The sequence below is a fragment of the Canis aureus genome, chromosome 28, assembly GCF_053574225.1.
Source record: "Canis aureus isolate CA01 chromosome 28, VMU_Caureus_v.1.0, whole genome shotgun sequence".
NCBI classification, from domain to species: domain Eukaryota; kingdom Metazoa; phylum Chordata; class Mammalia; order Carnivora; family Canidae; genus Canis; species Canis aureus.
In genome coordinates, this window is record NC_135638.1 from 15,690,620 (window position 1) to 15,699,837 (window position 9,218).

At 39.2% G+C, this 9,218-nt stretch overlaps 1 protein-coding gene and 1 long non-coding RNA gene across 7 annotated transcripts in view; one reads left to right on the forward strand and one right to left on the reverse strand.

Annotated features, from left to right (window-relative positions):
• The window catches only part of PKIA (cAMP-dependent protein kinase inhibitor alpha), a 96,246-nt gene extending 88,545 nt beyond the window's left edge, over positions 1–7,701 (reverse strand). The window contains exon 1 of one of the 3 annotated variants that reach the window (XM_077876492.1): positions 7,563–7,701. The gene's annotated coding sequence lies outside the window, so the exon portion shown is untranslated. The other 2 variants (XM_077876490.1, XM_077876493.1) reach the window with 2 other exon arrangements.
• Positions 1–9,218, forward strand: part of LOC144300463 (uncharacterized) — a 445,593-nt gene that overhangs the window by 135,194 nt on the left and 301,181 nt on the right. For all 4 annotated transcript variants that reach the window (XR_013367111.1, XR_013367112.1, XR_013367113.1 and 1 more), the window contains exon 4: positions 1,747–1,830. This is a non-coding gene — a long non-coding RNA (uncharacterized LOC144300463). The remainder of the gene's footprint in view (positions 1–1,746; positions 1,831–9,218) is intronic.

Sequence of the window (9,218 nt, forward strand, 5' to 3'; positions counted from 1 at the left end):
ATGTGCCAATATTCTGTAGTTTAGCTTACATACAACACTCCTAACAGTATAAATTAAAAAGGATACACTAAAAAGAAACTAAAGAAAAACACCAACCCAACAAAATAAAAGATTTACTACAATGCAGGTACATAAGTTTGAAATAAACAACAGATCATTTGGATTTAGATTCAAATGACCCATTGCTGGAGTTTTAAAAAAAAAACACAGGGATCCCTGGGTGGCTCAGTGGTTTAGCAACTGCCTTCAGCCCAGGGTCTGATCCTGGAGATCCAGGATCGAGTCCCACATCAGGCTCCCTGCATGGAGCCTGCTTTTCCCTCTGCCTATGTCTCTGCCTCTCATTAATAAAAAATTTTTAAAAAATCTAAAAAAACAAAAAAACAAGCAGACATACACACACAAAACTAGCTACAGACGTTCCTAGTTTCCTACACTGTTGCTGTAAGACTTGACTGACATCTGTGATGTACTCTGTAATATCTTTGAAATGATGCAATGAGTGTTTGAGAGACTTGTAATCTGTCAAGACTTGTGTATAAATATATTTCCTCCATAAACTAGAAATGAAAAGAGTGAGAATATTTCCTTGCTCAAATCATGATAAATGGATTTCCTTATTTTACTTGCATCATTTTTAAGATAGTTAGAAATGGCTACAGAAAATACATATCTGTTGAAGAAGTTTATGATTTTTTTTGTAGTCAATGTACTTTTTCAAATTATAAATGTTCATGCATTGTCTCTGACCCAACAATAGCACTCCAAGAATTTTTCCATAAAAAGTTAAAGCATGAATCTTGTGTGTTGGCACCATCAACAACAAAATAAAAACAAACAAAAGTAAAAGCACCAACATATAAAGATGTGTAACTTTGTGTCCATTACCACGTATCTTGAAATCATAAAACAATTTGGAACTTAATATTTATCAAAGGGTTTTCACTTAATAAAATCATGGCACATTTCTTGTACATATTAGACACCTCATTTTTTGTACATATTAGACATCTACTAAAGGTTATATGGTAGTGTTTGTACTAGATATCATTAATATAATAGGCAATATACCTAAAATGTTTTGAAACTAAAAAACACTGTATATATATGTATATATATATATATATACATGGTGTGTGTATATATATAATATATATAAGGTGTATATATAATATACATATATATGTGTATTATTCAGCCTCAAAAGTAATGACATTTTGACACATGCTGCAATATGGATAAACTTTGAAAACATTATGCTAAATAAAAGAAACCAGACATAAAAGGACAAATATTGTATGGTTCCACTATATGAAGTGGCTGGAATAGGCAAACCCACAGACACAGAAAGTAGAACAGAGTTTACCAGAGCCTAAGAGGAGGGCAGCGTGAGGGGTAACTGTTTAATGAGTACAGTTTATTTGAAATGATGAGAAAGTTCTGAAAATGAATAGTGGTGATAGTTGCTCAACATGGTGAATGTACTTAATATCAGTGAAGTGTACATTTTAAAATGCTTTAAACGTTAATTTTGTCATTTCTATTTTACCACAATAAAAAATAATAATAACCCACTATAAAATAAAGTATAAATTTACCTTGCATTAGGCATTTTATCAAGTTTCCATAAAACTGCACTTATTCTAGGAGCTTATAGTTATTATCATATTTTGGGAAGTTTAAGAAAAGCAACAGTTTAAGTTGGCCTCTTGAGGTTTCTTTCTCTCCATTTCTGTTTTTTTCTAGATTAATGTTGTCACACTTCTCTTTGAATACTAGCATCAGCAACAACCGTGACAGCTAGTACTAGTCTCTTCAAGTATCAATCAGGTAAGAATTTTTAATGCACTTTATGTTGGCGATTGTTTTAGAACCTAGGAGGGATGAACATAATTTGTCATTCTTCCCTTAACTTAGCAAAAGCAGATACATTACTGCAGACAGCACTACCAGAAAGAAATAGTAACTTTGAGGCAGACATGCATCCATCCTAAGAAAACTAAATATGTTTCGAAGTAGCCTACACCGCTCAACTGTTGGCAATGTTCTTCTACATATTTGGCACTACAGTACTCTAAGTCTAGAACTGCTTCTTTTTTCGTAAAAAATGGTTTTGATTGGAAAACCCTAAATAAATCATTTGGAATGTATTACACATATTCAGAACTCCTTCTGGGATTCCTTTTCCATGAATCAGGGTTCTTTGAATCACTTTTCTTACTGGCACTTGTTTCCAAATCCTCTTAGCTGCCTTTGTGCCAGTGATAATGAAGAGCTCTCATTTTAGGTTCTAAAGCAGGGAAAACAATAGAAGGAGAAAGTCATTTCAAGTTCCAAAAATGTCTCGGCTAATGAAAGATACACATATTGTCAAAGTGAGTCCAGAGTAGATGTTCTTAAACTATTTGCTAAGGAGTACTTTAGTGGGTCCTTAAAAAAACATCTGCAATTGTATGCGAAATTCTATGTGTACGTTTGTTTGTATATATACTTGTGGAATGAATGTGCAGCCTTTATTCAATTATCAGAAGGAATGTTAAGATCCAAAAGTTTAAGAAACACTGGAAAAATTAATTACAAAACAATTTTTAAACTACTCTGATGGCTCTGACCTTACATTTTTATAAGGCTTTCCTTTACTCTTAACACTTCAAAGACCATAGAGTGCCTGGATGGATCAGTTGCTTAAGCACCCGCCTTTCACTTGGGTCAGGATCCCAGGATTCTGGGATGGAGCCCCACATCAGGCTCCCTCTCCCTCTCCCTCTGCCACTCCCCCTGCTTGTTCTCTGTGTCAAATAAATAAATAAAATCTTTAAAAAATAATAATTAAAAAAAAACACTTCAGAGAGCAGCATGGTAACGTGGAAAGAATGTCTGCTAAACATTTAGGTGACATCTTTGAGTCTCGGTTTCCTTGATGTAAAATTAGCATAAAGTAGAAGGTTAAAATTTGATACCACAGATCAAAAGTATCTAGCAGTTTTTCAAGGCAAGTATTTCTAGACTTGAAATTGGACGAGTACTTATATATGTAAGGTAACTTCTCCTGCTTATTCTTTTTCAATAGAATGCAAGCATGTTGAAAACAGATACAGTATTTTCTTTAAAGTTTTGTTTTGTTTTGTTAAGCTTAGCATACTCTTAAAATGTACGCGCTAATATATTTAATGACATGTAAGCTCACATTAACTTTTGTTAAATATAATTATTTGAATGTGCTTTAACTATATTATTATATAAATATTTTTAAAAACTAAACAATACTTGCACACATTTTGGAAGCTGAGCTTGACTAATGGTGAAGAGTAGGTAGAGATATACCCTTGGGAAATAATAACCAATATCTTCACTAGAATCAAATTGCTGAATGTCTACTATGCATATACAAAAGGTTCCTGACTTATGATGGTTCAACGTATGATTCTTCAACTTCATGATGATGCAAAAGAGATACACATTCAGAAGAAACCACAATTCAGCTTTTGAATCTGGATTTTTTTTCCCCCAGGCTAGCAAGCAGTACAATAGTCTATCATGACGCTGGGCAGTGGCAGCGTACCACAGGTCCCAGTTAGCCATGCAATCATGAGGGTAAACAACCAATACAATTAACAACCATTCTGTACCTACATAACTATTTTGTTTTTTACTTTCAGTATAGTATTCAATAAATTACATCAAATAATCAGCGCTTATTATAAAATATGCTTTGTGCTAGATGATTCTACCCATTTGCAGGTCAATACAAGTGTTCTGAGCTCCTTTAAGTAGGCTATGCTAACCTATGGCGTTTGGTAGATTAGGTGTATTAAATGCATTTGACTTAGGGTATTTTCAACTCACAGTGTATCTATTGGGATGTAAGCCCACTGTAAGTCAAGGAAGAACTGTATATAGCTAGTCACTGTACCATGAGTTGTAGGTAATAAAGGTTGTCAGTCACAAACCGTGCTCTCCAAAGCTATTGTAAAAGAACAAGTCATGTTCACACTAAAGAATAGACCAAGATAGAAAGTGCAATAGGAATTTAGACAAGGGAGAAAACGCATCTGACACGAGGATGGTGGGTATGGGGAAAGCAACATGGAAGAGACAGTGTCTGATGTGATCAAGGTTTTAGCATATACAGGGTGAGTGAAAGGAACGGATAAAGACATTGAAGCGGGACATCACGCGGCACAAACTGGAAATAAAAACCACTTGGTTAGACGGATCATGGGGTAGCTTAAGGGGATTAGTGAGAAACTAGATAAAGAGATATATCAGTGCCTGATGCATATTACGTATTAATAATACTTTTAAACATGAGTATTTTATTAAAAATAACATGGATAAGAACTTAAAAATAAAGACACAGTGGGACACCTGGGTGGCTCAGCGGTTGAGCATCTGCCTTTGGCTCAGGGCGTGATCCCGGTGCTGGGACTGAGTCCCGCATCAGCCTCCCTGCACAGAGCCTGCTTCTCCCTCTATGTCTCTGCGTCTCTCATGAATAAATAAATTAAATCTTTAAAAAAAATACACAATGAAGAAGTGAAATATTACATAAATTTGGCAGTTAGGAGGCCATTGACAACTTTCAAAATAGCACTTTTTTCTACATATTCTCAGTGGAGACACCGGTTGAATAGAAATACACTTCTTTAGCTTTATCGTTTCTACTTTTTTCTTTCTTTTCCTTGTTTCAGAATCTCAAAATAAGTCTATTTCAATTGTAGCTAATAGCAGTAAGGCAGTACCAGAAATTGCCTTTGGCTATTAGAGGTCAACTTTGATGCCTAAATCTGTACTATGTTACTGGTAACACTGACCACCCACCATGCTAAATGTTTTTTTTTTTTTTTTTTAACTTGGTTAGAAAGCAGAAGATTGACTTCATTCTATCTTGTCAAACCTACAAATAATGCCTGCAGTTCATTTAACATCTAATAGCGCACATCCTCTTGTTTTTCATTCCTCCTCCATCTCTTGAACACCAGGCAATTAATCTTTCTTTCCCAGGGAAACATCAAAAAAAAAAAAAAAAAAAGGAAATAAAGTCATAAATCAGTTTCAATCATGAAGTCATACATATATTTCTTCTTAGAGCTCTGAGTTAGACATTTTTCTCAGAAAAGTTGTTTTATTTAAACATAACAAAGTCCAAATTCAGAAATCCTTTAAATTTATTTATCTACCTTAGTTGCACTGAAATGAAAAATTCAATTTTCTAACTTATTTTCTCTCTTCCCCAAAAGGCTTCTCCAACCCAGGTCCATAACTTAGTGAAGTCATCTCACCTGTAAAATCAGGGGCAGGTATGATGCCAGGTTAGGCAGCACTAATCCCCTAATTCTGACCCATTTCTTGCCAAAGAATTCAGTTCCTTCAGAAACCAAGTAATAGACATTTTCAATTTCTATTATGAGGATGTTCTCATGCACTAGTAGTCAACATAAAGAAACCTGAAAGTACAGAAATTTTTATTGTGCTTAAGGTCAATCATACTAATCTGTATTCCATAATTTATTTTAAAAGAATTATTATCTTAATATTTATTATCACTTATTATTCCGAATAATTATTTCTATAGTTAAATATTTTAAGATGAGTAAAGAAAGGTGGTAGAAAAAAGCGTTTTGTTGTTCTTGCTCTTTGTTCCCCTTTCTATTTGGTGTGCCTGATTCAAAATTACTGAATCTTGAAATTTTAATATTTGAAACTCAAACCCCACTCAACACATAATAATAATCACTACAACATGCCTCCCCCCCCAAAAAAAAAAAATTGGTGCTGAGGTTTTCACGATCCAGGGGAAGAGTTCCTGGAGTGGGCCACTTGGAGTGGGAATTGCCCACCCCTCCACTCCCTCTGCCTCATATACTAGGTAGAGACAAAGAAACCAACTCAAATCCTTCTAAAGTGTATTTTATAAAAAGAATTTGTATTCAGAAAAGCAATAATGACATCTACTAGAATGAACATGATTTTTCAGAACTAATATCTTTGTCTAAAAGCAATATTTAAGAAGGAAGGGAAGCAGAGATAAAATTTTAGCTATCAACCTTACCTCTCTTTTTCACTGATCTCTTTTAATTTGCTAAAATAAAATTACATGGCTATTGAGTCAGACTGTCTAATTTCAAATTTAAAGATAACAGATCGCCCATTAAATAGAGTATTGGCACACAGACACTCCAGTCTGGCTTATTTGCAACTGTTCTCTGTTGGTGAAGTGACACATTTGCAATCTCCATCACAGCCATCTTACCCATTTCAAAGCATATTATTCAAATGTACATCCTTAGGTGGCAACAGGAATAAGGCACTTGAGTTCAGTGGCAAGAGATTTTTGGGGAAATCCTAGAACAAGCGGTCAGAACCCCTAAATGGCAAGAGTGATTTGAGAATGCTCAAATAACCTGAGGCTTAGATTGGCCAGCTCCGGTGGCTTTCTGAATGCCTGTGGGGAAAGCCTATCTGGAAACTCTTTTGAGGTTATTGGGGAATCCTTGGACAAACATACTGCTTGCTCTTTGGGGAGGACCAACCTCAAACCCTACCCAGGTAAATGTCTCACAACCCAGCGGGACTAAAATAAAAAAGCTTCAAGAATAACTGGATAGACACATTCACATTTGTAGTTCCATCTATGCCTATGCACAGAGAGAAAATATAAGTATGGTCCTCTTTCTGACACCCCAACAGATTCTGCTGTCCTCGAAATCCTCTTGCAGCCGCAGTGACTACGGCGAAGGGAGTTATCGGGAACCATGTTGGTACTAGGCTAAAAGATAGATTTTTCGTGTCCTGTATTTGGGGGAAGGACACAGGTAATAGCATACAGAGAGAATACTAAAACTGGTGTAGGGCAATGCCCTTTGTAGGTCCTTGACAAAATCAGTCATGGAACAGAGGTTGTCGATAGAAGCTGACAAGAGCTGGCTTGTGAATGGACCCGGCTTCCCAGGGAAATCAATGAAGTAATTGACAGAGAGAATATGATAAACGAAGGGAGAAGGTGGAAACAAGTGCTGCTCAACCCAAGCTAAACTCCAAGAGATAGATAAGAGAAGTTTCTCTTCTAATGTGAGACTCTTCCTAAAGGTTCAGGATTGAAGTAGGTGTTTGACATTGAAATGGGGCAGAGACCCATTCCGGTAAGTAGGAAGGGAGAGGACAGAGGAAGGTAGGAAAGATTTCTGATTACTTCCCCAAGATGCCTCCAAGGACCTGCTGCTCCAAACCCCGAAAATGACCAAGGGAAGGTCGAAGTAGAAAGATAAAAGTGCAACTCCGATCATCTCACATCTTGAATCCTCAACGTCTAAGCGAGTCTGGCGCTGGAAACGGTCGATTCTCTGGAAGAGTAGAAAGGCTGGCCGCCTTCTTTGTTTGCCCAGTACCACCGCTCCCGCAATCTCCAAGCACTTGCCTGATTAACATTTCAATTCCAGTTGTTGCTCCTTTTCCATTGCAGAATGCAGCAGGGGTATCTCCCTTCCCGGTGCACTGCCGACCCCGCGATTACCCGAGCGGAAAGAACCGAGCTGGGGGCTAATAATAGCCGGGCTGCTTACCTCCTCGGGACCGAGTCGGCGCAAGTCCGCGCGCCCGCCGCCCCGGGGCCGCAGTGCCTCCGCGCCGGGCCCAGTGCCTGGTCGGCCCCGCCGGCCCCCACCCCACCTGCCGGCTGCTGCAGCTGCTCCCGCCGCCGCGCTCCGGCTGCATGAAGTCATCCCCCGCCCGGGCCGGATCGCCACATTCCCTGCCAGGCGCGGGGGGAGAGGGGCCTCTCTCGGCCGCCGGGGAGGGCTCTTCCAAACCGCACCTGGCAACCGCTCCCCCTCCGGGTTTGGGGTTTCTTTCCTATTAATGCTTTTGGGCAGGAAGCGTAGCCGGACCGTGGACCGAGGGAGAAGGGCCGGAGAAAACTGTCTGCAAAGCGCCTTCCCTCCCAGGGCTCCCCTGTCACGCCCGCTGCATGGACAGCTCCAGGCGACTGAGTGGGTTTCCCACCCTCTTCATTTTCCTTATCAGTATTGTTCATTTCGCTGAATTGGAGACTATGGGATTGTCTTTTAAGATAAACATGTAAACACTCCGGAAATGTTTTAAATTGGCAATCAGTCCATCTTTCTAAGCCCCTCGTAGCACGCCTCACTTTCCCCCAGCGCGCGCGCACACACACACACAGTACGCACATGCACACACACACACACACACACACACAGCCGAACCACTCACAATCATGAAAGCTGGGACCTCTCACCCTCTTGCCTACGTAATAGAACGGGAAACTCCCCAAGGAGTGGAGAAGTAGGACCGACCAAAGAAAGCCCTCGAGGAAACAGAGAGGGCTGGCCCCAGGATTTCGTTGCTGTTTAGTGGTGCACTTTGTGGACAGATGTTGCCTCTAACACTGCCCCCCCACCCCCAATCCCTCAATTGGGCTGGCTGCTCTGGTGACAGCTGTAACATTTGAAGCCAAGAAGCAGAACCCACATTAACAGATGGCTGTATTTTCCCCGCCGAAGGATTTATCAGAATTGGCCTTAGGAATAATGTAAGCAAATACACATATAAGTCCCTTCTTAACCTCTTTAAATTGGCATTGGCCATTAACCTCTTCTCATTCTCTCTGCTCCTTTCTCTGTCTCCCTCCCTGCCTTTCTTTCTTTCTCTCTGCCAGCTCAGCAGTTTGAGAATTTAAGGGGGGTGGGGGGGAAGGGGCCAAGGATTTGCTGTCTTTATGGTGGAACCAGTGTTTCTCCCATTGTTAAGCCATTCCCAAGCAGAGAAGTTCTTTGACACCTAGAGTTCAATCTGAGTGTGGTTTCCTCATTTAACTTACTTAACTTACTTAACTAACTTCACATTCCTACTGATAGAATTCCCATCTCTAGGTCCAAGCCAGCTTCACCTTGTGGATTTGAATAGCAGCCTAAGCAGTGCATTGGGCAAGCCAAGGAAGCATGTTCCATCCATGAAGAGTTCCCATCCCTCTGTTTCCCAGTTCCAAAATTGAAAGGTAGTGTAACAAATAGAATTCCAACAAAAATCATTAAGAATTCTTGGCCCTAGAATGAATGATTTTTGGAAGCTCTGGCAACCTAATTCATGCCTCTGAGCCTCAATTTCATAAAATTAAGTCATTAATATCACCATAGACTGGGAGGTTCTTAATCTGTATCAAAAGGTATGTAGAATGTGGATGGGAGATTTTACGTCTTTAG